Source organism: Anas platyrhynchos, chromosome Z (genome assembly GCF_047663525.1).
Source record: "Anas platyrhynchos isolate ZD024472 breed Pekin duck chromosome Z, IASCAAS_PekinDuck_T2T, whole genome shotgun sequence".
NCBI classification, from domain to species: domain Eukaryota; kingdom Metazoa; phylum Chordata; class Aves; order Anseriformes; family Anatidae; genus Anas; species Anas platyrhynchos.
The window spans coordinates 64,497,636-64,524,297 of NC_092621.1; the positions used below are offsets into that span (position 1 = coordinate 64,497,636).

The following is a 26,662-nucleotide window of genomic DNA, read 5'->3' on the forward strand; positions in this document are numbered from 1 at the left end:
ACACATGTTCAGGAGAGATTTTAAGTAGTTGCATAAAATACCTTTAAATATGCAAAGAAAAGATGTAATTGACCACCTGGTAACAAATGGTGCTCACATGTCAGTTGTGCTTAAAGCATAACTTTTTTTTTTTTTTTTTTTTTTCTCTCTCTGAGTGTTCCTAACCCCCCCAAAAAAGGGAAAGAGAGATCAAAATTTGTTTATAGGCAAAGACACTTAAAAGAAAAAATGATATATATATATATATGTATATTTCTATAAAAACAGTTTCAAAAAAGAGATTATAAATAACTCTTTTTTTTTCACAAAAAAAATTTGAAAACAATTCATTTACTGACTTAGGAATCATTTCCTCTAATACTAGGGTGACCTTTCTAACTTTTTGGGTTCACAAAGAACCTTATTCACAGCACGCAATTCATACATCACTATGAAATTTTGCATAATGCAAGTGACACTTCTTGATCCATTTTCCTCTTCTTTTTCTTTCTTGTGAATTGCAGCTGTTACATCTGTAGCAGTTTCCATAGTAACAGTCAGTTTTGGACTTTATTAAAGGGAAGGAATGAGCAGCTTCAGAATGATTGACCAGGAAATAGGTTTAAAATGAATAATTATAAAACATTTAGAAGCTACTGAGGGAAAAGGGAGGGGAGTGGACGGGAGGGGGTGGGAGGAAAGACACTGAAAATCCTTAAACCCTTTCCAACCCCTTACAGTGCTAACTCAGCCTTCCAAATGTACCCAAAACACCAGTTCTGAACACATAAATAATTAACTCCACGTCCTGGGATCCGGCTGCTTGATGAGACAGTGGTTTCCACTGTGATAATTATGGTAATATAGCTTCATATTAAATTTTAACACTAAAGGGTCCTGTCATTTCTATACTTCCTCTTTCTCTCAGAAAGTGAGCTTCCCCTGGCAAAGTCTGTCATGGACTCACATATGAGATAGCATAGAGGTGAACTAGTGAGGTGTTATAGTGATCACAGTGCACTGAGATCTATTTGTGATCAAATATGACCCATCCTTGTTGCATGGAAAAGATTTGGAAATATTAATTTATTTATTTATTTATTCAAAGTCAAATTTATGGACAAATATCTCAGTCTCAAATGCCACTGCATTAATAGGGTACCTATGTGCATTTGGCTGAATCTAGAAATAAAAATAACAATGTTATGAATTGTTGGAATCCTAAAGTGCGTGGAAGACAGTTTCAGCACAAGCTTTCCTCACTGAATGAATACTCACTAGAAATAACTGTTGTGAATAACTTCAAAAGGAAAGAGAAAAGAGGAGAGGACAGAGATTGGCGGCTTAGCAGCTAAAACCCTGAACCTTTCACCTCTGGATCTACACTGAATGCCCAGCTTGAAATTCTCAGAAAATGTGTTTTCTACTTCAAAATAGAAAGAACTTACCATACATAATTGGAAGTGATTTAGGATAAGGAGCTAGAATAGTAGTTTTATGAGGTCATGACCTTTTAACCTGCACATTTTGTCATGGTGCTTTTTACAGCTGGTGACATTTAGACCAAGGAATAATTTGTCTTGACATGTTTTTGTTTTGCTTTGGGTTTGGTTTTGTAGCAAATGGCACATAGATACTTTCTGTGATAAGTGTTTAATGTCCTGCATTTAATTATTAGAGGTTGATCATCCAGCTAATCTTTACCTGAATGGAACTCTGATTTATTGTAGCAAATAAGTTGCAATATAAATACATATCTAAAATCAGCATTATAATGGCATGATTGAATTTCCATGGAAGGAAATTCATGGAAGAGAGATGGTAGATTGTCTGCTGTAGCTTAATTCTTACTTGGTAGGAATGGAATATGTGGTGGTTCCAGGTCCCCATAATGTCATATGAACACTGTAGATACTTGTTAAAAGGCTGATGTGAATTACCTAATTGAGGCTAGAAACATTTAAATTTATTTCCCATTATTATTTGCATTATGCAGCTGTAGTTGTAAAAAATAACTTCTCCCTTTCTTAAATGGTGCTATTCCATCACACCTGAGTTTCTTTGTAAGAACTGAAGATACTTGGAAGCTCACTCACTCTCCCTTTGCACTCTGTGTGACCAGTGACAATTAATAATAAAATCCTCATCAGAACAGTAATTCTGTCATAAGAAAAAAATCATAAACATATGTGTATATATACACGTATGTATATATATAAATATATGTACTTGTAAATAAAAGCTAGGGCTTAAGGGTTTGGAAGAGATTTCAACTTTATCCTAATATAACTTTGTTAACCTTCTTTAGAAATACTATGAAGAGAAAAAGAAAAGCATCTTAAGAAACAACTGAGAAGTTTAGTCTTGTGAATAATAACAGATTAGGGAGAGTGGGAAAAGAAGAAAAGAATCAGAAAAAAAAGTGAAGTACAATGAGATGACTGGTGAAAAAGAGTTAAGTGCCTCACTTCATGCAGCTTGGTAAATGGAAGAACACAAATCATTGCAAAGGAAAAAACATGCTTGGAAATCTCTGGAGACTGACTTCACATGGCTAATTTACAACCACATGCCGCATCTGTCACTTTTACAAATCAATGAGAGTGCCTACCCTTTAATAGCACAGGGTCACTAGTAAAGGTTGCTAGTGTCAGCCATACAGACAAGACCTTTCAGGATGTCAGAAAAGAACCTTGGTGACGCACATTAACACCCACACGCTCCTTTATGTCACTTCCAATTTACTTTATCTTAAATTGTCAGCTAGCAGAGCTCACTCCCATATTAATAACTAGGGGTTTGCATCCAAGCCAGGAAAAATAAACCCTGCTGATAGCTCCATGAGGCAGCTGGCTTGCTCTAAGGAAAGCCAAAAGGGAAAGATTGAGCTCTCAGTCTTTCTTAGTAGAGAGTATGCAATATTAAGGAAAAAAAAAAAAAAAAGATGATATGACTTACAGATGGTCTATGTGTTGCATATAGAGAAACATTTGCATTTTCTTATTTTCTCTACAGATTGCTCAATAAGATAGTGATTCGGTTCTTTTACAGTACTGGACTACAAAAGGAGACATTGAGGCCACATATTAATACAAAATGCTCCCATAAGATGGAAAAAATTCTACCAACCTGTAGTTTATATTTCTCCATGGTATTACTAAGTATTTAATCCTCCTTCTTAGTCTTTTTTCCAGTGTTAGAGAAACTTAATAGGCTTGATTCACTTTTTGAATTAAGGTGATAGAAGCTGAACTGTGGGACTTGGTGTTGGAAACATTTTGGGGGGTAAATCAACCAAATGCATCTCAGCCAAACTAGCAAACAGTCCCTTAAAATACATATCTATTCCTGCTCCAGAGGGGAGAATGCAAGTCTAAGTGCTCAAGAGAAGCTGATGCATCTAGTCCTGTAGGTTTCTTGCACGGGACCACAGTTGTCCACTTGGGAAACTCACAGAGGTCCTTCAGCACTCCCCATGGTAACTTCATCTTCCTTCTTTCTTGTATCAGGTGAATAAAAGCCTAGATTCTAATTCCTGATGTTACAGCTAAGGAATGTGTAGTTACAATTTTAGCTGAATCCTCACACACCTTCCTAGTAAAGAAGGAAAAAAAAAAAAAAAAAAAGAGGAGAAAAGGAGAACAAAACAAAACAAAACAAAACAAAACAAAACAAAACAAAACAAAACAAAACAAAACAAAACAAAACAAAACAAAACAAAACAAAACAAAACAAAACAAAACAAAACAAAACAAAACAAAACAAAACAAAACAAAACACCATCACCACTACCAAGAACTTAATCGTGCTTTCGTGCTTATTGGAAAGATTAGAAGCAAATGTACTTTCATTTGGTTTGTTTTTAAACCAGCTGCTTGATAATTTTTCTGGAATGACTCCTTGATTGTAATTTTATTAACTGCAGCTGTAACCCTTCATTCAGGTAATTGTCAAGCTGAAGTATCCTCTTTTTTACTCTTTGCATGCAATGGAGTGGATTCCATGACTGATGTCATTGGTAAGTCTCATCACCCACTTAATTGTCTGCTTTACCTGCTCATTTATAAATAAATAAAACATATAGATCTGAGTAGCAATCTTATGGACTTCTTTCCTTTCACAAAAGTGATCTTTTGGTTGAAATAGACTAAATAGCAACCAAATCTGCAGCTGGATACCTGTTTACATCGGAAAGATCGAACTATCTGCCATATGTAAATGTTGAGAGGAGTAAGTAGAGAGAAGCTTTACAGAATGGTATAATGTTTATTCAGATTCCTGTAAGAAACAGCTCTATTAATGTATCTCTGCTGAGGTGAATAAGTTTAGCACAGGAAATAACTGAGATAATTGTCAATAATCTAATGCATTTAACAGCTGATGATCTATGTCTGATGGGTGGAGAAGGTGGGCTGTAGCTACAGCTGGCAGAGACAACCTGAAGTAAGGATATTGCAGAAGTGATTTATATGTTACAACAAAAATGTTGCCTTTCGATTTACCTCTATTAGGCTGGTATAGTTATGCTTGATGTGATAGCAAACAAACAAATATATATTTGCAGGATTATTGTTGTTTTTGACAACAAAACATGGTTTAGCTACTCTCCATAAGTGAAGCAAAGCATTTTCTCTGTTGGAGTAATTTGCAAAAGTATATAAAGTGATGTTAATGAAAAAAATATACATTTATGAAGGATATATCTATAATTTACTTTTTGAAGTTTAATGCAGAATTTCAAGTAGTCATTTCTGTTTTCAGGTTCTTATGGTATCTGTCATAGTTACATTTGTTGACCTAGGTTAAAGAAATTTGTCTGTAGAGTATGTTTTCTAAGGATTGCAGCACAGAGATGCTGTGTTACACCGTGGTAATCATACTTCAATTAAGCATAAGTTTTTTGTTGCTGTTGTTAATGAGTACTTGTTGTTGTTAATAATGTTGTATCATGAACGTGTATACTTTGCAGTGGATACTGCACTGTTGCTCAGAACTTTGGTCATCTATTCTCATCTAAAATCTCAGGAATGTTCAACTTAACATGACTGCATAGAAAAACAACAGGGAGATAAAAAATAAACCATAGATGCAATAGAGAAGAGGCACTTACTGTTCTGAGCACTGATTGGTGTTCAGTCCACATTGCTTCTTGTTTTCATTTGTCACCATTGTTTCCCAGACTGACTTGTCAGGGGGATGTAAACAAGCTCTTTGAGAAATACAGCTTGGTTCTTCTCAGCACCTCCAGCAACCTATCAAGTTGTTCTCAGTACACTAATATTATCATTTTAGGCCAAACTGACAGTCTTGGTCATGTCTTCTTGGTCATGGCTTCAGTTCAACTACATCTATAGAAAAGTACTGCTTAGTCACAGGTGAGATACAGAATCTGTTCCTAATTTGTTCCTTTCATGCACTAGTGATAATTAAAATATATTTGGAAGAAAGCATTGTTAAAAATAGTTTATCTCCCAGGAAATTGACACACCTGATGAAATCATTCTGAACTACTCTCTTGCAGAATAAACTAACATTAAAAATAAGTTAAAGACAATCATTATGGTTCAGAGATGCTAGCAGTTCTAACTATTGTATTATTTTTAACCAGAAGATGCTCTGCACAAGAGTGATCCTGACATACTATATTGAAACGTGTTAAATTTTCAATGCAATGCAAAGGTCTGAAACCATACTCATTGGCTGGTGGGGCATGTTTTTGTTTACAAATACTGGTCTTACATTACAAACACTCTTTTTTTTTTTTTCCCTGCTGTTCCATCAGTGCTTCAAGACGTAACAAAGTTCGTTATATTTCCTATAGGACAAGATGTTTTATTTTGTTAGATTACCCTTCTAGGGTCAAATGCATAGCAAAGGAGACAATCTAAGGGTTTTTTGTTTTTTTTTTTTTTTTTTTTAAAAAAAAAGGCATACCACACTTTAGGTCACATTAATCTTAATAAATAAATAAATAATGTTTTAGATACTGACTCCTTTGTGTTAAAAATGACATCATTAGAATTACAAGAGTTCTGTTTTATATATTTTTGGCAAAGAATTTCATATATTTTTAAAATTCAGGTCCTAAAGTAAAATAGGCATCTTGTGTATTTCTCATATCTCTTGTCTGGAGAGAGTTGTACTTTTATTGTTTCAGACCCAGTTCTTGCTGTTTTATCTTCTTTTCCTAATAAAAAACTCAAATGTTGGTGATGTGTTTTCCTCCCTCCCTCCCTCCCTATATATTTTTTGATGTTCTCTAGAGAATATAGGCAGGTGAATAATATCAAATGTTATCTGTATATCACCCTTGCTCAACGTGATCTCAAAGAAGAAAATGGAAAGAATGACACCAGTCAAGAAGCTAAAACTGCAAATTAATCCATAATTAAACAGTACTTTCACATGACTGAGCAAAGAGCAAACATCTATCACTGTTCTCTGATGTTCTTTTATAAAACTTATCTCAATTTGAAAGCTTATTTTAGGGGTGGGCTTTTCCCTGTTAGCATATTCAGCAAAATTTTAGATTATGTAGTAAGCATTGAAATTATTGTCCCTTTCCCTTTCCTCTCTAATATGTTGTCATATGCTTATGCCTACTACTATGACATAAACACAGGAATGCACAGAATTTCCAAGAAATACTGACACAAGTAACTCAAGAACAAGTTAACCTCCTGTTACCTAGAGGAAGAACTGCTCCAAAGAGATCTTTTCTCATTTGTTCAGAAAGAAATGGAAAAAGAAGAGGTATGAGGTGGCTGTAAGGGAAGAAAAGGTATCATTTAGAGAAAAAAAAAAAAAAAAAAATCTTGATGCATCCTTGCACACTGATGGGGCTGCTTTAGTGTGGAGTGATGTGGAGTAAGACAGGATGAAATAAATTCAAAGCCACAAAAGAAATGTGGTGGGACCACTCCTGCAACTGGAGTGCTGCAATGGATGGCTATAAGCTTTTCAGATGGACAGGTAACAAAGGAGGGGTGGTGGCATGGCTGTCTATATTAAAGAGTGTTTCAGTGTTCTTGAGCTCGGGGCTGGGAATGATAAGGTAAAGTCCCTAAGGATAAGAATCAGGAGGATATCTAACAAAGAGGACATCCTGGTGAGAGTCTGTTATAGACTGCCAAACCAGGGTGAAGAGATGGATGAGGCATTCTACAAGCAGCTGCTGGAAGTCACACAAACATCCTAGAGTAGAATCATTAGAATCATAGAATCATTACAGAATTGCTGTTGAATCATTAATCTCTAGTAGACCTACTAACCTAGGGGGATGGTTGGACCAGATGATCTTGGAGGTCTTTTCCAGCCTTAATGATTCTATGAAATCTGAGAAACATATGCATATACTTCTATTGTTTATATTCAGGAGGTAGCCTAGACATCATGAAAAGATTCCTACCTTGCACAATCTCCTTCCATGTGAAATTTGTTTCTGTGCACTATTATTATCATCTCAAATTTTCCTTCTTTCATTTTGGATCCAAATCAGAAATCACAGGCCTAGTGGAAGCCTCAGAGGATCTCATCTGTAGCCCTCTGACTACAGATGCTCTGAACTCTTCCCTCTGAGTTGAGGTTCCCACTTCATGATTATTTTTTGCTTAACCACTCCTGTAGTCTTATGCCCAACAAGTACCTGACTAACCAAATGAGATCAGTCATACTCAAGAAAAAAAGTGTGTCATCTCCCATTTGATTAAACAGATATTAAATAATGGCTTTTTCTAGGGTGATCACTTGTTAAGTCTAAATATTTAAACATAGGAACACTTCAATGCTGATGTTCTGGTACCAAATCAGACTTCTTATAGATGGACACTTTGCAAAAAATCAACTTCTCACCAGGTTTCTGTATTGAAAATTGTAATCTAGACCTGAGTCTTCCTCAGTTTTCCCAAAGTTTCCCAGTCTGTAATATATTTATCTGCATAATGTCCACACTGTTCTGCTCTCCATTTGGATTGCCATTCTTGCAAAGCATCTGCCTGTGAGTGTGTGCAGAAGATTAATTCATGTAGCCAGCCTTGCTCTATCTGTTTATAAAGAACTTTTTCAATAAATTTCTTCTGCCTGTAAATCTTGGCTCTACTGACCACCTGTCCATTTGTTAACAAGCAATGTTGCTGTCCATTTGTTCAAGAAGACTTATTTTGAGTGAACAAGAATTTTTGTTCATATACGTATATGCAATGCTTTTATATTGGCTATAAGAAAGCTTTTACCAATCATTTACAAAATAGACCTAAGATGTGCTATTGTGTACTAAATACCTACAAAAATAGCCTCTATGCCATATTAACTTTAGTTATGTTCCTATATACACCTTTTTGATAATATTAGTATAAATGGAAAGTACTACAACAATGTATTTTTTTTTAATATCGTAGTAATTCTGTTAGTTGTTTGTTTGTTTGTTTGTTTGGTTGGTTGGTTGGTTGGTTGTTGTTTTTTTGTTTTTTTTTTTTTTAATTTCTAAAATATTTTGAAGGTATAAACCCCCAATCTATATAAGTGAGAAAATAACAAGCAAGAAAAGCTCTGCACATGAACATTTTTTTTTTTCTTTTTAGTTCCTCAGTACCTGTTTCTCCTAATTTATTAGCATATTGACATTCCTGCTTTTCCTTTTTACTTTGAAAAAAATCAAAGTTTATGTCAGTATGCTGAGATCAGTCTCCCTTTCAGATGGCTCTTGGATACAAATACATAACCCTGTATATTGCAAAGGGATAAATTTCATTGTATTCATGTCTTCCTGGACTGGGAAATAATGGCACTCAGTAGTGGTACTGACTATACTGTTTCTCCAAAGCTTATGAAAAAAATAGACTTATGGTAAAATCTTGTTGCATGTTTTAGTAATACTGCACAATATTTGCAAATGGGTTATTTAACTTAAGAAAAATTGCATGTGAGATATATATATATATATATAAAAAATCTTACTGGTTGTAGAAGAAAAAATAATTAATTATGCAAACACAAATCCTGTCATGTGTTCTTCAACACAGATGTACAACAGAGGTGTTCAAAAAGACCAAAGCAATGGTCTTTTTGATTCTGTGATGTAATTAAATGAAATTCTGGTTTCTTGGATTATTTGTTTTCATTTCTGGAAGAAAAAACAACAACAACAACAAACAAACAAACAAAAAAATATCAAAACAACAACAACAGAAAAGAAACTAATAAACAACAACAAAACAAGCAAGCAAACAAACAAACAAAAACCAGGAAAGTAGATAATTACAATGAACCAGAAAAGAAAAGACTTACGAGAATTCTACATCTGTGTATTGAGGCATGACTCCTTTGAAGGTCCAATTAGTGTTTTCAGATAATCATTAATCCATAAGTAGCTTTGGCTGCAAACAAATATATCTCACACTGTTCTAAATACTTTACCTGTACTATCAAAGTAATAATTATTTTGCTAGTCATAAAACATTGAAGAATAACAAAGATCTATGAAGATTACTGCCATTTTAGGATAATGCAGGGCAAAATGTGCATAGTGTAGGCACTGAATGTAGTATGATGGCTAAGAGAGAGCCACTTACTATGAAGATTTCCAATTTGAAGATATAACAAGATCTTACCAGTGAAGAATATAGTCTTGAGAACGTGGCTGTAAAAAGTTGTAATTATAAAGAAACAGCAGGGCAGAAAACAATGTAATTGACCATAAAGAAGGTAAGAAAGAAGAGAGAAAGAAAAAAAAAAGTAAACAAGGAGCCTATTTTTGGAAGATATGGTCACAAGAGATTGCCCCTGTTTTATTTCAAAGAAGATTAGAAATGATTAATAAGCATAAGGTAGGTGCTATGAAAACAAGTGATGTGGATGGTGAAGAACCCGGAACACAAGTCCTATGAGGAGCGGCTGAGGGAACAAGGGATGTTTAGTCTAGAGAAGAGGAGGCTCAGGGAGACCTTATTGCTTTCTACAACTACCTGAAAGGAAAGTGTGGGGAGCTGGGAGTCAGCCTCTTCTCACAGGTAACTAACTAGTGGTAAGATTAGAGGGAATTACATCAAGCTGTACCAGGGGGGTTCAGATTAGAAGTTATGAGACATTTAATTTCAGAGAGTAATCAGGCATCGGTACATGTTGCCCAAGGAACATAGTCCTTGGGGGTGTTCAAGGAAAGGCTGGATGTGGTGCTTAGGGACATGGCTTAGTGGGTGACATTGGTAGTAAGGTGATGGTTGGACCAGATGATCTTGAAAGTCTTTTCCAACCTCAATGATTAAAACTGTACTTTTGATTAAAACAATTCAAATAAAATTGTGGGAAGCAGAACAAGTAAAGTCAGAAGAAAACAGATTCAGGTTACTTTATTTGTTCAAAGGATGAAGCGATCTTAATTAAATAATCTCCTTGATTTGCCTTGAGTAGTAACAGCATTTTCTTCCCCTGGTACTGAAGTATGTTTTACATTTCAGAAGCACTCTGTGTTTTAATCCTATTATAGCCTACCAAAATAAACAAGTGTTTTAACGTGATTATTTGAGATGTTCCACTTATTTAAAGCTGTTTTATTTATTTATTTATTTATTTATTTGACTATATCTATCAATAGATTCTTAATTTTCTTGATCCATAAGATATGAGCATCTATTTGGCTTTCTGTAATACTTAAAAGTGTTTCTTGATGAGAATTATGCTGGGTTCAGGGAGAAATTTTCTCTATAATATTTTTTAAAGCCTATTTATATATATGGTATTCTTGAGAGTTACAGCCTTTGGAAGATGGTGGAAGGTGAATATGACATAACACACAATCCTGAATAGATTTTAGTAGGGATGAATAGGGTGTATATATACTTTAATGAATTCCTCTGAAGCAAAGAATAACAGCACTTGAACAATCCAGAGTGATGTCATGCACTGCCTTTATCTGTCCTTAGTTCATACAGTGAACAGAATGTCTAAGGTTTGTTTCAAACAATGATTGTAAAGAGCTGCGTTATATAGAGTTGATTAGTCACATTGGACAAAACACCAGGATTTATTATTATTATTATTATTATTATTATTATTATTATTATTATTATTATTATTAAAACAAAGCCTGGCAAAAAGTGAGGCTGCCTAGTTCAGGATCTTTGAGTATGTTGCCCATGCCACCAGAGATGAACTGCAACTAAGGGAACCTCTATGAAAGCCAAAATATTCCCATTTGCTGGTGTTTAGAGAAGTATAACAGGTATTTTTACTTCTTGAAGTGAGTGTGTGATGATCATAAGTGATCGTCATTGGACAACCTTTTTAACATGACCTACTGCTAATGTAGTTCTGTAGCAAAGCCCTTTTTCTTCCACAGACGAAATGGATGCATGACCAGTTCTGGACATGACCAAGCTCAACCCTGTTACAACCCTGGTTTGTTTCTGCTGTAGCTGTTTTTCTGTCAGCACAGACACACTTTCTACCAGACAATACTGATCTTGGCATTTGGTGTTGTCTTATCTTTATATTTTTTAAGCTTAATCTTGGAGGACTGGGGGACAGGCAGTGGAAGGGAGCAGTCTCCTACTGGCAGGGCTCCACATGGCAAACATTGTCATAATCCTGAACCTGGCCCAGCTAGAACAACAGACCACAACTTTCATAACCAGGAAGCTGACTTGGAAAAAAAAAAAAAAAAAAAAAAAAACAACTATATATATATATATATATATATTTTTTTTTTTTAAAAAGGGCTTATCTACAGAACTACATTATATATATATACATATATATATAGATATGTATATATATGTATATATATGTATATGATTTTATCCTAATAATATCACATTTCTGGAAAGCTGTACTTTGAAACTCATTTAGGTGCCACAGCCTCCATTGATTTTCTTAAAACATATGTATCTCTAGTGAACTTTTCCACTCATTAGGACCCATTAGCTAGTTTACGACATGATATCATAATCATTAGAGAGTTACTCATTGCTAATTGAACACTTAAGGCTTTTACTATTTGTAATGGAGTAAATTTGTCTAAGGTATGAGGACTCTATTGATAATTTTCCTTACTGGTTAATTTTATAGTATGTGTTATAAATCAGACTTGTTCTCTGTTAATATACAAATGATGCTGCATATTTGCTTTTGGAAAAAGAGGTCTGTGCAATTGAAAGGAGGATGGGTGTATTAAATTTTTGCTAGGAGGTTTAAGTTGCCTGCTGCTGGTAATTTTCCCAAGCTCATTGAAGCTCAAAATCATCAGCTGGCATGTGGTAAAATCTGCTGCTAATTTTGTTTTTCTTTTTTGATTTGAACATAAAGGGGTATATAGCCTGAGACTGTGTGTCTCTTCCCCATTTTATTCTTATAAACCACAGCACATAAACATTGTGATAACACATGTAAAAATGTTCATGTCTGCTGTGAAAGCTGCAGCTAAACATGATCAAATTAAATTCAGCAATGAATGCAGATGAGCTTAAAGGTTGTGTTAGCTCTTGTTAGTAACACTGTATGTTTTCACATGCAAGATGTCAATATAGATGGTCTCTACCAAGTCTTGATACTTTATTAAGATTGCAGTGCCTGCGTGTTTAAAATTGTAGGGTATTATCAGTATATAAAGAGAAGCCTACAAAACGTGACATGATGCCATGAAGTGATCCCATACCAATGCTTGAATCAGCTGAGTTATTGTATTAGAGAAACTAATCCTCACAGCAGTCTTTGAAGCATGTTATACTGATACCTTTATGCTGTTTATGGTAGTTTTCATTTATGTCTACTATTTTAGAACACATTTTGCCAGGCACCTGACCTTCCAGAGTTTAATCCAAGTAGACTGGATTTTCATTTTTCTTTTCTATTGTACCTGGCCACATGGTCACATTTCCTTTCATTGTATTATTGTTATCTTTTATATGACATAAAGTGAAAAACTGCTCTGCCTTTTACAAGGCAGTGTTTTCTTAGGGAAGGGACATGGTTTGCATTCTAAATCGGCTACAGTAATTTACAAGTAAAATTGCCAAAAATGGCTGAGATGTGTATTGTATATCCTTGGTGAATAACACCTATGATCTTCAATATAGAATAGAAATTCAGACATCTATTCTATTAAACTTCTGATTGCTTGAAATTTGTCCTTACGTACATACAAATATATATATAAATATATAAAAAAATAGTGACTAGAGTATTTGGGTATCTTTAGTGCTACAGTTGTCAGCTCTAGTTAGATATAATAGAGACTGACTGTAACGTGCTTCAGAGAGCTTTAAATAAGGAAGTCAATGCTGTCTTGAAAAATAGAAATTGCAAGTGCCTCTACTGGGATATTCTAGGGGGTATAATTGAACCTCTTCAGGTAATTTTATCATCTGTACCAGTTCCCATTTTGCAGGTCTGCAAGTGTAAAATATCTTAATCTCTAATTTTTATTTTAGTATCTTGAATCTTTGAAGGTCATCACTTCAGAAAAACAGTGAAGAGCAGGAGCAGGATTTTCCAAACTGACTTTAACAGCCAGTTTCCTATCCCCTCAAATCGGGCTTGATTTTCAGCCCTTTATCACTGAGGATTTCCTGAAGAATGGTGATTTTTGAACAAGCTTTAGACTTACTCAGGATTATGTTTGCTTTCAACCTCAAGTTATGTTTTTACTTCTAAATTCTGTCTTTTTCAAAGCATCATGTTCTGTTTTGTCCCAGACATCATTTATAAATCTTGGTCTAAGATTGACCGTAATACTTGTCTGACATGATTTCTGGTTTTGAACAGCCTGCTGTTTTCACTCCATTGAATGTTACCATTTTACCACTCTTGCAGTGATGGATTAATTTTATTAAATGCCTAGATGATCTTGAAGACATTACTTCAATTTTTATTATTTTTATATTTTAAGAAACAAATATTTACTTAAACACTATCCTTGAATGATATAATTATACCTCTGCAATATTTCAAAAAAAAAAATGTAAAAGTCCTATATGAGTTAAATTTACTTGAATTGTGGAATGTTTCCAAAGAGTCAAGTTAGTTAGCCCTTAAAACTTACCATGCTAGCATCCTGTATTCTATGTATCCTACAGCCTTTGAGGAATTGCTATATGATGCATGCACATCCCACACTCCTTTGACATCCTGGAAGACAACAGATATATTTATCCAGACTTTCAGTTACTTTTCAGCTTCACTGATTTTCTTCCCAGGCACTGGACAATTTCTTCTATAAAGTAATAGGCAATACTTCTTACTCTTACATTTGTGCTCCAACTCTCACATCCTGCTTCACATTTTGGTTTCTCTGGTGTTCCTTGTGTAAAAAACTTACATGACACATGAATTATTAATAGCTTTATTTTCCCATTTCACAAACTTTTAGTCAGAAGAAGCATGTGGTTTATTATAGGTATTGACAGGCAAAGCAGATCTTGGGTCAGCTGTGAGGTGATGGCTATTGAGCAGGGACCAGGCTTGCTCCGGAGCTGCCTGCTGAGAATCGCTATTGCTTGGGCAGTGTCCTCTACCAGGTACTGTGCAGAATGGCCACTGGTCTTGAAAATGTGATAAACTGGGTGATGGGGTAAACTACAGCATATGAAAGACTCTGTTGGGACATACATGCAATTGTGGCATACGTGTTTTTTAATCTTTTGATTCAGTAGCCATACACTCCCTTTTAGGGGCTATATTAGAGGGAGAATTTATTAAATTAAAACTAAAACTGTTGCAAATATAGGCAGGGATATTTTTAATCTGACTCACTAATGAAAAATTGATCTACAAGACTCTCACCAGCCATCATATTTTGTATCTATAGGCATATAGGTACACATGTGTGTTCATGTATGGAAATGTACACAAAATGAAAATAATTATAATGGGTTATTTTAGTTAAATACGTTCTGTTATAATCTTTATTCATTTTCAGTTTTATCTTAAACAGCAGTAATCATTTGAATCTCTATACTTTTAAAAGATCAATACAGAGGCAGATACCAGGGGTTAATAACAACAAGACAGTTCTCTCTAGAAAATGAAGGTACCAGAATCCATACGTGCTGAATTTGACTTCCTCAAAATGAACAGATATTTAAATTCAATCCCTGCTGAAAGACTGATAAAATTTCTTGTAATTCTCAACAATTCAATATAGGATTACATTTCCATCAAACTCTGGCTTTTTTTTTTTTTCCTCTTTACAAATAGAAATTTACTGTCAGCAATTATGATTCTTGGCTATAAACATTTGATTTAATTAAAATCTTAAATGCCAAATTAAAAATTTTGAATCTTCATCCAAACATAGACCTAACTTTAGCTGTATGGTTCACAAAATTGGAGCAATGATATAGACTTCGGTATTAAGGAATAAGTGTTAATAACAAATCTATTTTCTAAACAGAGACCAAAGTCTGCTGTAACAATTCACTCATTTCATGTGTATAACTGCACTAACACAGATTAAGGAGAAATATCTAACTTTGTTAAGTATGAGCTGCAAGAAGTATCAAAGAACAAGGAAGATTAACAAATATTCTCCCTGTATTAAGTGCAGTGTAAGCAAACAAGATGGTAAAGGACCTGAAGGGGAAGACATACGAGGAGCAATTGATGTCACTAGGCCTTTTCAACCTGCGAAAGAGGAGGCTGAGGGGCACTTCCTCATGAGGGGGAGTGGACGGGCAGGTGCTGATCTATTCTCTTTAGTGACCAATGATAGGACCCGCGGGAATGGTGTCAAGCTGCGGCAGGGGAGGTTTAAGCTAGATATAAGGAACAGGTTCTCCACTGAGAGGGTTGTCACGCACTGGAACAGGCTCCCCAGAGAAGTAATCACAGCACCAAGCCTGTTGGTGTTTAAGAAACGTTTGGACTATGTTCTTAGTCATATGGTCTGAATTTTTGGGTAGACCTGTGTGGTGCCAGGTGTGGGACTCAATGAACTTTATGGGTCCATTCCAACTCAGGATATTCTGTGATTCCCTGATTCTGTGAAGGATGTGCACTTGTGTGTAAAGCATTGTAAAAGGTAAAATGAAATTTAAATTTAAAGTAAATTTGTTGTTGTTGTTATTAAGGTGGAATGGATTTGATACTTCACATTTCCTGAAATAATATTAAAGCAAGAAAGCATTTTACTCTGGCTCAGCCAGTGATCATTGTAGAGGGGTTTATTTTAAAATCCTGGCAACTATCATTGTTATACTTGACTTGTGCACCAACATTGACCAATGGACGTTTTGGCTGAGTGGAAACAAATAGTTAAGGTTTTGTTCTGTTACATTTTGGTATTTGCAGCTTGCCTGGTGGAATTTTAATGTTCTAGAACTGTGGTATATTTTTACAGTTTATTTAAGGCATATTAGTGTGTGACTTTGAAGGTATTTTTGTTTTGAAATGTGTTATATATTTGAGATTTAAATATTCTCACATGATTAGGTGAAAAATCTGTCAGCATTTTCTAGCTCCTAATGAAATGACTGTCATGAAAAGTTACTGTTTAGATCTAGTATTAAACATATCTTCCAAATTAACTGCTTTTTTTTTTCTTTTCCTACTTGTGCTGTAGAAAATGCACCCCTCCTTTACTAGAAATCCCACATCCAAACAAAACCTTTACACTGTACTGTAATCTAATCTGTTCAATGTAGCACATTACTGTCGCATATACTATATTAACCTCTTTAATGCACTCCTTTCTCCTAACAAAGATAGACCATAAGAAATACCCTGGAGGAAAGCAGGATTTGATTCTTACACAGGTTGAAAATAGTTTCCAAAATTAAGGCTCCCTTTCAGGTCCCAGAGCAACCAGCCTCCTACCATTTCAGGGGATGGATTTCATGAAACCCATTTTTAATGAAACCCATCCTCTGAAATGGTAAGTGATAATCAGTTTGGTGATGCTGATGGATTTCAAGCCACACCTAGATCCAAATGTTGTCCATAAGGGATGGGAAGTCTTGAGCAGGACCAGCATCACGAAGTGACATACCCTCTGAGTGTACCTATGGTATTAGGTGATAATATTGATAATATGATGATAATAATTAGATGATTAGGTGTCTTCCAGTTTAGGTAGGTTTTGGCTCTTTGATCTTGTGTGATCTTGTCATAAAAGACTATGATTTGAACAAGCACGTTTTTTGTTTATAACATTTCTAGCGTGATGCACATGTGATCCTTTGTGTGATTCTTTGCTTCATTTCACTGGAGTGTATTTACATTTAGGTATGTAGGTGTAGGATGGTCCAAAGCTGTGCAAATGCCATATCTTGTTCAAGATCTGAAAGCAGTATTTTTTAAATTTTATTTATTTATTTTAAGCAGTCACTTCATAAATTTATATTTTCTCAGCCTTTCCTTTACAAATTCTATAAGATTTTACATGGAAATGAAAAGTTTTTCTCTACCCCTTAATGTTAAAAAGGTAACATTCAAATCCTGTTGATCTCTATTTGACTGATTTAAATCTTCACTGAAATGATAATTTCCTTTGCTTTGTTTTGTTTTGTTTCTATCTATTTAAAATGTTTTTATTGACCGGTGGTATCCCAAACTGCAAATATTTTTCTTTCTTAACTATGTTAAAAATAAAGAAAAAAAAATGTAGCTACAGTAAGAAAAAAAAAAAAGTTTTATAAAGTAATATAAAATGTTATCACTAACACCATAAAGAATGAAATTTATTCTTATTTAATGTTGTCTTGTAAATTAAATATAAAATAGAACTATACAAAATTCTCACTTCAGTAGTTTGCAAGGTAGCAATTCTTTCAAAGGAATATGGACCTGGAAGTTGGGCATAAATGTACATAAATATCATAAATAGGCTGAAACAAAAAAACATTCATGCTGAATAGTCCCAATGGTATAAGAATAACATAATTTGGTTTGAATCTCACAGCAGATGAGTAATTTTCCAATGGAAATAAACTAAAACCTTTGTCTTTTGGGGAAAATGAGTTCAGAGATTATTCTTTTCAACTCAGCACCATCAATAAACACAACACAATAAACACATCAATAAACACAAACACTGCTCTGTGAAGGAGTCTTAATTTTTAGACCTTTTGCATTGTTTTTTGTTACTCCTTCTGTGCAAGTTTCTTTTTTACAAACATAAAAATTCCAGTCTTAAAAGTGTTTCCTATCTTGCTTGATAGCAAAGTATTTTTAAAAGACTTTGTGGTAGCCTTATCATATCTTTACAACATACATGTTAACTAGGAAAATCACCAATATCTCATCTGTCTTTTTTTATTATTATTTAATTTTTAATTTAATTATTTTTAATTTATTTAATTTTTATTTAGTTTTTAAGTTTTATTTAATCATCTGATTATCTTATTAGTTTATTTAATTATTTGATCATTATTTCACATTCATCGCCATTTAAAAAACATCTTCTACATTCTTTCTCTATTTGCATAATTGTATCAACATAGTATACTTTGTGTGATAAATTGTTTAGCCTGATCAATCTTTTCTTTATATCTTCAATTCCCTTTAAGCATGTTTGTTATGTCTATGCACTTTCTTTTGTGTACCTTTGAACTTTTATCTTTAATTTCATCAAGGAAATAGTGTTAACAGACAAGAATATGCAAAGTTCTTCTTATTATGATATCATGATATCTCTGGCTTAGGTGAAACTGGGTGAAAAATCCAATGGAGACAATGGCTGATTTGTAGACTGGTGGGATTAATATTAGAAAAAAACTTTTAAAATATTTTAATATCATGCAATATAAAAGCATATAAACTATATATCTTTGCTTATTAAAAAATGTTAGGCATATTTTCTTTGGTTTTGTTTCATATGGAATTACAGTAGCATCTCTGATTCAGATTTTTTTTCCATGAATTAATTCAGCATTTTTTTTTTTAAAATAATTTTAAAGAAAATAATATCAATCAATAAATAAACATAATAAATACTATGAAATAATATTTCTGATTTCAAAAAAATGACTATGGAAAGTACAAACATAATTTTAAGAATTGTAGTCGGGAAGTTATCTTTGTAAATTGTATGGCAAAAAAAAGAATCAAAACAACACTGATTTTGTGTATCAAACTCAAAACTTATCTTATGAACCATTTGCAAGGTCTTAATTACATGTCAGAATTATTCTATAAATAATAGGTTAACATATAAACAACAATTTTATAAACAATTTTTAAAGAACTAACCTGAAAAGAAGCAAAACTTGGTCTTTGTAAAAAAATAAAATAAAAAAGTCTGGTTTCAGTGGATGAACAACAATAATGTCTTTTTCTATATTTTGCATTAAAATATTAAGCTGAAATGAGAAATTGCCTCTAACTCATATGAGGGGATGGTGCCTCATATGAGGGGATGATGCCTCTAACTCATATGAGGCTTATGAACTTTAAAGATCATTTTAACGAAACTGTGAATTTCAAATTTGCTACTATCTATGTTTATTTTGATTTTGATTGTATTAATTACAATATTAATATTAATTACGATATTACAATTATAATTGTTTTAATCTTTTATCAGATAACAAATGCTCTGTTTTGCATCATGCCCTTGAAACTACCCCCATTTAGAACCAACAGAAAAATGTGTTGTCGAGTCTGCAGAACTCTACTCCTTTCTTTTGAAGCAAAGGAAGAAAAAGAGGAAATATTTCTATAGAAGATGTATTTCTGGAAACTACCTATGCCTGTGATAACATGTGAAAATATTGACACAGTTCAGCTTTATTATACTTTACATTGGATCTGAGTAGCACTCATTTGAAATGGTAAATTACATTGTTACATAATAAAATGTGAACTCACTCATTATAATTACCTACCTAATATACAGGAAAACGTGTGATAGATGTATATGATATCTTTTACCTTCTTGCTTTTAAATGACAAAAGAAAAAACAAAATGTTTCAAGTAAATGTTCAGAAACTCAAACAATTTATTTATTTATTTATTTATTTATTTATTTTCTGGAGCTTCAGCATTTAGCCCAATGACATTTTACTACAGATAATACGCAATAATTTATTTATTTATTTATTTATTTTTCCCTTGAGGTATGTTATTCCTCTATGACTAGTAAGTATTAAAAACAGAAATAAAATACATGGAAAGTGGCGCAGTTTCACATGAAATGTCACACAGTTGCTTGTATTATTCCAGCTGGTTTTCAGAAAGAAAGTTCTTTTTTGTTAATGAGACCAACACAACTCATCCCATTATAATATCTCTAACTTAATGAAATGAATATTTGCACATTTCTCCTTCATGTTTTTTCCAAATAGATTGTTTTTGTTGTTTTCTCATGGCCATAAACCTTATTGTGGAGGAGGTGTCGTAGCTGTATATTTTAAGAAGCAAAAAATGAATGGGAAGGCCTGTCTCCATCCACCAGGGATGTCTGCTTGATAATGTCCCCAAGGCAAAGAGAAAGTGAAATCCTTTCTCTCGCATTTGAGCACAGCTCTCATTAATGTTGCAGTGTTATCTTGTTACTAAAATGTTTTCTGCAATAATTTTTTAGTAGTTTTCATTCATATATCTATAAACATTGGTAAAATAGAATAATTGCTAGTGTTAATGTAGTGAAAACATCAAAAGTAGCTTAAAATTACCAGAATCTTAGCCATTATTCAGTGTTTTTGCAAAGGAAAGGAAAATGCAAGATGATGCTATATTATCTCCCAGGCAATAGGGTAAGCTAGAAGTTATCATAAACTCATGAATTCTTGAAATTCAGTGGCAAGCTCAGTATGTGAAGCCCAAATGATTTGTCTGATCAGAGTATGCATATGAAGAAAACATTTCCACTATGAGACCTCTGATTTCACACATAAGAAAATTTGGTTGATGTATCTTCTCAGCTTCTGCCTGCAGTCCACTAGTTAGTTTTCATTGTCTTACATAAATATAACAGTGCAAGTACTTCAGGGATGCAATCAAAAATGAAGAAAAGCTACAAAACCACTATTGCACATTGTGGTTGTGCACCTAAAGGAAAGCACATCAGAATCTTCACAGGTGCACTTACACTAGCAGAGGAGAAGGAGAGCATCAACCAAAGAGTCAGTGTGTTCTGTGTATGATAAGGCTAAGCACACTGAAAAAAATGTTTGAAAAGTTATCTGCTAATAAACAGATTTGTTGCAAATAGATACAAGAATAACATGAAGAATTAATTTCTATGTATCTACAATACAAAGTAAAATATTGTTAATAGGTTGCTTGTTATTTTTTACAAGGTACTGCAACACAGTTATGTTAGGCTATGTTAAATAGTCTATATTAAATAACTATATCATTTGTTATGATAATGAGGTTATGCTATGTTAGAGTGTATGTTAAAGACCTATATAGCAAGCCTCCAAAAACATGTAATATGACCTAAATATGTCAAGAAGCCTGGGCATCATTACCTATAAAGGCATACTTTTTTTTTTTTTTTTTTATGCGTATTGTTTACATTCCATGAAGAAGTTGATTGAGCAATATGGGTCATTTATATTATGTCAGTTGTCCATAGTCAAAGGTTCGAACTTTGGAATTGGTCACAAAGACAGATAAAAATATAATTCAAATTCAGGAGAACACAGAGGAATTGTATTTCCTCTTTTGAGACTCCCTTGTTGAATCATGTAGAAACTATTTATTATATTTTAAAGGTTCAAATATTATTTTTTATGTAATTTTTGTGTGTGTGTGCTAGTGACTTCATCTATCTAAAGCTGTCTGAACTTCAAACAGATTTAGGAAATATAGTAGATAAAAAGAATTTATGAGAAATAAATTATGTCACCAAAATGGCAAAAGTCTTTCTCCCCAGAAGAGGTCTTTTAATAGAAAGAGTAAAATTTTCCCTGCATATTGACAATCGGGACATTGAAGCAGACATATTTCTCTTAACAAATAATTTAAATGGCAGCTTTAAAATAATAATTTTAAGATTACATGTAAGAATATGTCAGTTATTTCACATTATTATGAAAATAATTTTTAATATCTAATTTAAATGCATGTCATTATTTTTTAGTATTTTGTTATTGGATTTTTCTATCCTGAATACAGTCATCATCAATGTTGATGTACGCTTCTCTTATTCTTTCCACTGACATTCACAGAAAGATATCATGAGCCATGAGGAAAATCAGGCAAGTTGAGTGGAATTCATTACTTGTGATTACAAATATGGAAGTCACACTGAACCAACAGCTTGCTGTCATGGAATTTATCCCAGAAAGCTGTGGTTAAGTCCCTGCTTTAAATCTGAAATCACCAGAATTCTCCCCAATGCTCAGATGTTCTTTCAGGGAGGCTTGTTTGTGCTCAAATCTTGATCCATAGCAAGGTGGGGATGCTGCAGCCTGGGTATGGGAACCATCGCTGAACAATGCCAGGGACTTCGGTGACTGCAGCTCTTCCTGCAGACACAAATATAGGTAGGTGGCATCCTCTACCACAGAAAAGCGGGTGTTTTAACTCTAAATAAAGGGTCATCAGGGGACAGAATTGAAGATCTCAGTATGTACACTGGCAATAAAGTTGCTGAGAGCCTATGTGTATTTTCACCTCTCGTTAATAAGTCTAAAATAAGAAGGTGAATCAAAGAATGAGGTGAGAACAGTGAAAAGACCACCAGATTTAAATGTAAAGTAATAGAATTTACTTTGGAGTGGAATGAATTTCTTTGAAAGTGTGTGGGACAGAGGAAGTCTTGAAATGCATAGCACATAACATGAAGGAAAAAGAGCTGCTGCTCAGTACAGGAAAGGTTATCCAGGGACATTTCATCTGCCAAACACTCCCTAAATTTCTAGCTCTGTTCCCTAGACATCCAGTCACAGGAAGAGGCTGTATAAGAAGAGTAGCAGTGATATTTGGTTGGGTCTGTGCTGTCTTGATGTGTCCGTGCTGGTAGTTCTCCTGTTTATTTGACATGGTTTACTTATGATGTCTCGGTCATGGCTTGTTTGTTCAGTCAGGCTCTTCATTCTGGCAGATTTGCTTTCAATTGCCATCCACCTCTTCAAAGCTACCTCTAGATGAGCTTTTAGTAAAGCGGGTGGGGAAGGAAGCTGACAGGTAAAATTGCCATGTTATTGAGAAAACAGACATAGGTGTGCTCTGTAAGAGGCAATGCTCCAGATTCCTTTTGTCTGGCAGGCGTAAAATGCAATATTTGTCCTTAGTTATTGCCAGCCTGTTTCAGCTGTTTTCAATTAAAAAAGTAAAATAAAATAAATGTGGTTTTGCCTTCCAGTACAGTAATCTTCTATACTGCTAAAGTGGCAATTTTTGCCACTAGATTTCATATGACTAGATTTCATATGCATTTCCCCAGCAAATCTACCAGCTGTTATCAAACTATTCGTGAGGAAAAATAAGGGAGGAAAATTTTTCATTACACACCTATGACAGGAAGGGAAGAATATTTCTGTCTTCTAGTATCCCTTGAACATCTGTGATGAGTCCAGGGTGCCTTTTTACACCACAGAGCTATTGACGTGTGTGTTGCACTTGAGTTAAGCATAAAAGAATAATACTACAACACTCAGACATTCCCCACAAATCCAAGCACATTAAAGGAGCTTTGTCACCCCCAAGTTATTTGCTGATAGTCTACCTAGTTCTCTGTCTGAACGTCAAAATGTGAGGATACATGAAATTCACATGAAAGGCAAACTGTAAACCTTCTTCTGGCCCACCACATCTAGGTTCTGGGGTTCATTTTGGGGTTGTACTTTTGATTTTCTGCTTTGGGCATTTCAGGTTATTTAATTTACCATTCTGCTGGAGTCCATTTAAATAGCAGTTATCTCTCAGTTTCTGTTCATTCCAAATACTGTTTTTGATTTCTACTTTTTTCCAACTTTTTTTATCCCCTGGGTTACAGGTAAATTCTCTTGTGAATAAAAAGAACATTTCCTAAATGAGAACCTACCTCTCTGAATTATATGGTTGTAATATAAGATGTAAGAAACGGTGACCTTTTATAATGGATTTTCTTCCATTTGCTTCACTGCACCTTCAAGGATAGCATTTTGCTTCTTCCTTCATGTTCTCTCCTCATAGTCTGGCATGTTAAGGTTATGAAACTAGAAGAGCTCTAGTCACATCAAAAGAGGTGGCAAATAGGTACTTTAGGTGAATAAAATCCTCCCCTTCACATACATACATGTATACTATGTGAGCATGGTGTTTGTGTATTATTCCACAAAAGTCGGTGTAATTTACACAGCTTATACAAGTTCTCTCTACCTTGCTTCCACCTCTTCCCTCCCAGCAAAAAGTAATATAAAATGATTCTCATACATTTCTCAACAAATGCACTTTTGATATCTTATCAAATCAGCCTCACAGTTTTCACTTTCAAGCCTGACATGCTATTAAATTGATGTGTAAAGAATTTTAAAAGTCCAGCAAACCGACTTAATTTATACATTTCTTAATGGCATAAGATTATTTATTTATTTATTTATTAATGGTACATCCTTCAGTGTTTAAAATCCAAGTCTTTAAGGTGTGCAGCACATTTTACTTAATCAGTCATAGCGACTGATCAGTTCTTCACTATCAGTTGCTATGACTGTTAGAAATGTATACCATGCCCAGGGAAATTCAATATTCATCTACCTGCCTGAGGATATTTTTATTTTGAAACGAGAACTTTAGCATGCCTAGGCAATCTGATCTAGTGGGTGGCTTCCCTGCCCATAGCAAGGGGGTTGGAATTAAATGTTCTTTATGGTCTTTTCCAACCCAAGCCTTGTTGTGATTCTGTGAATGTACATATCATGAAATTTGCAGCTGATCATTACACATGCAATTTAAATATTTCTCAGCTTGTTTCTAAGAGGCACTGTTTGTATGTTCAGAAAACAAACAAACAAACAAACAAAAAAAACATTTACTGTAAAGAAGTCTAATCTTAAAAAAATCCAATGTTAGTGAATAAATACACAGATTCTTTTATGGGACAAGAATAGAAGTAAAAAAAAAAAATAAAAATAACCATCAACTACCTTTTGCTATATTGCTTTTTATTAAATTAATTGTATGGAAGACAGAGACAGCTTTGGACAGTGTTTGAAAGTTTTGAACTTGTGTGCTGTTTGGTGGGAGGTGTGACATTTCAGAAGTGGGTGGCTGTCACCCACCATGGCACTGACTTAACAAGTAAATGTTAATGGCAGGCCTTAAAGAGGGAATCAGAGACATAAAAAACCCTTGCTTGAACTGAACTATACTATTCCTACTATTGTGTAGGTGAACACAACAAAGTCCATCCACAAAAGGAAACTAGCTCTGTCTGCAGAGCTGCATTCAGAAACAAAACGGATATTGGAGAATACTTTTGAAATCCTGGCATAATACAATAATCAAAACTATTAAGGAACCTTATTGTATTTCACTGATGGCTCCCAAATCCCTCTAGGCATTTCCTCATGCAAGTGTGTCATAGCAAACATATCTAGAAGCCACGAAACTTTTCTTGCTTAAACAATTGCAGTAACCTCAACAAACTGAAAACTATTCTTTTACCAGCATCACACCAAGAAATGCAGTAAATACAAACCTGTATTTTATATCACTGGAGAGTGCAAGGGGGTTAAATCTTCCTTGGGATCTTTCTGAATATTTACCAGAGTGGTTTTTCACCAGACAATCTTTTACATACAACTAGAATACATTTGCAGATTTGCCCCCAGTTGACAGAAAACACATAACAGTCATAAAAGGTCTGGAAATATGATACATCCTATCTTCTCTGTAATCACAGTGAGAAAATTTGTAATCCGTCAGGGATAATCAATATTAACAATGCTGACAACTGTTACAAGCTATTCTTTTCTTCACCTCTGTTTCTTTCCCAGGACGTGGAAAAAATAGTTTGGCTAGTTTCTTGGTTAACTGTTTATTTTTTTGTGTATCTGTGCGTAAATGAGTGGGTATATTAAAAATCACTGAGATAAAGCAAATTTGAGTATATGTATTTTAATTGTTTAGTTCATTAGTGTGTGTGTGTTTGTTTGTTTTTAATTTCCACGTGTAAGCCAAAACGTAAAGAGACAGTTTGTGTGAAAGTTCTGACCATACCAATGAGATTTTCATCTAGTACAACGTAAACTAGGGAAGAGCAAAGAGCAAGCCCACAAGTCAGAAGATCAGTGGACCAACCCTTCTGTTGGGAAATTGGTTGATTACTCCTTGGTCCTCTTGGGCAAGCCATGGGTTAAACACAAATAGGATAGAATATTATCCAAAATCTCTTAGAGGGTGCTATCAGCATACTTTGGAGTATAATTTCATGAGAAATAGACCCCTGCTATATGCAATTCTCACTCATAACTACGCTGTCTTGCAGGCAATCACAGAGCTTTTCTTCTTCAACCCTACTTTATGCCTTTCATCAGCAACCTCTTCAGCCCTTCTAATTTACCTAGATGAACACTCAACCAAGTATGGTTTCATTTTAGTGGAAAAGAGTGTTACATTCTTCATTATTATATCAGAAACACAATGCAAAATAAACACTCCAGTGTATGCTTTTCTGTTTCTCACCTGAGGAAATGTTCAGAGTCAGTTGATCTAATCAAAACAAACAAGCAAATAAACAAAAACAATTATTGTCTACAAACCTTCCCTGGAGAAGTCTTGTTCTATCGGTTACTCAAGGATTCCTTTAGGCTATTTCCG

General features: G+C 34.1%; 1 long non-coding RNA gene across 3 annotated transcripts in view; it reads left to right on the forward strand.

Annotated features, from left to right (window-relative positions):
• Positions 1–26,662, forward strand: part of LOC106019855 (uncharacterized) — a 74,853-nt gene that overhangs the window by 6,953 nt on the left and 41,238 nt on the right. For all 3 annotated transcript variants that reach the window (XR_005261835.2, XR_005261836.2, XR_005261834.2), the window contains exon 2: positions 3,923–3,997. This is a non-coding gene — a long non-coding RNA (uncharacterized lncRNA). The remainder of the gene's footprint in view (positions 1–3,922; positions 3,998–26,662) is intronic.